The sequence below is a fragment of the Egretta garzetta genome, unplaced genomic scaffold (genome assembly GCF_000687185.1).
Source record: "Egretta garzetta isolate BGI_Z169 unplaced genomic scaffold, ASM68718v1 scaffold112, whole genome shotgun sequence".
NCBI classification, from domain to species: domain Eukaryota; kingdom Metazoa; phylum Chordata; class Aves; order Pelecaniformes; family Ardeidae; genus Egretta; species Egretta garzetta.
The window spans coordinates 1,062,851-1,063,475 of NW_009258884.1; the positions used below are offsets into that span (position 1 = coordinate 1,062,851).

General features: G+C 61.4%; 1 protein-coding gene across 1 annotated transcript in view; it reads left to right on the top strand.

Annotated features, from left to right (window-relative positions):
- TBX4 (T-box transcription factor 4) overlaps window positions 1-625 on the top strand; it is a 69,393-nt gene that overhangs the window by 321 nt on the left and 68,447 nt on the right. The gene's annotated exons all lie outside the window — the stretch shown is intronic.

Sequence of the window (625 nt, forward strand, 5' to 3'; positions counted from 1 at the left end):
AGCCCAGCTATCCAGGCCCGCCGTGGCCAAACCCAGGCTCTGAGAAACCCTACTCAAACAGCTCGACGAGCAGCTACCCATCAGTCACGCACCGCACCAGGATTATTTTCCTCGGCTGTAAAAAGGTGCTGGGAGGCTCCATGGGTGCACACCCAGCTCAGCCCCCCCATGGCCCTGCTGCTCTGCACCCCACAATGCACCCACCAAAACCTAGCTCAGCTGCAACGGGTGCTGTGGTCACTGTCAAGTCACGAAAATAAAGCGCTGGGCGCTCCGGTGGCCTCCGTCTGGCAGAAGGTGCTGGTGTTTAACCAGCTGGTAACGCCGGCGCTGCCTCACCAAGGCGGTGAGACCACCGAACACCGAGGATTTCCCTAGGGCTTATGGTGGCTTTTGAATTTCTTCAGCTAAATGCCCAAGGTGCTTGGCTTGACACTAAAACCAGCGTTCCTGCCCCGTGGGTTTCGTGGGCCCCGTGGACAAAGCCCGGCTCACTTGGCCGCCGAGCCGCCGCGCAGCACGGTAGTGCTGCTGGAATGGCTCCATGGGCGAGCGCTTGTAAACAGGAACACGGGCTCGCGCCAGAGCATCTCACGGCCCCCCGGAGGGGAACCCTGCCAGCCCC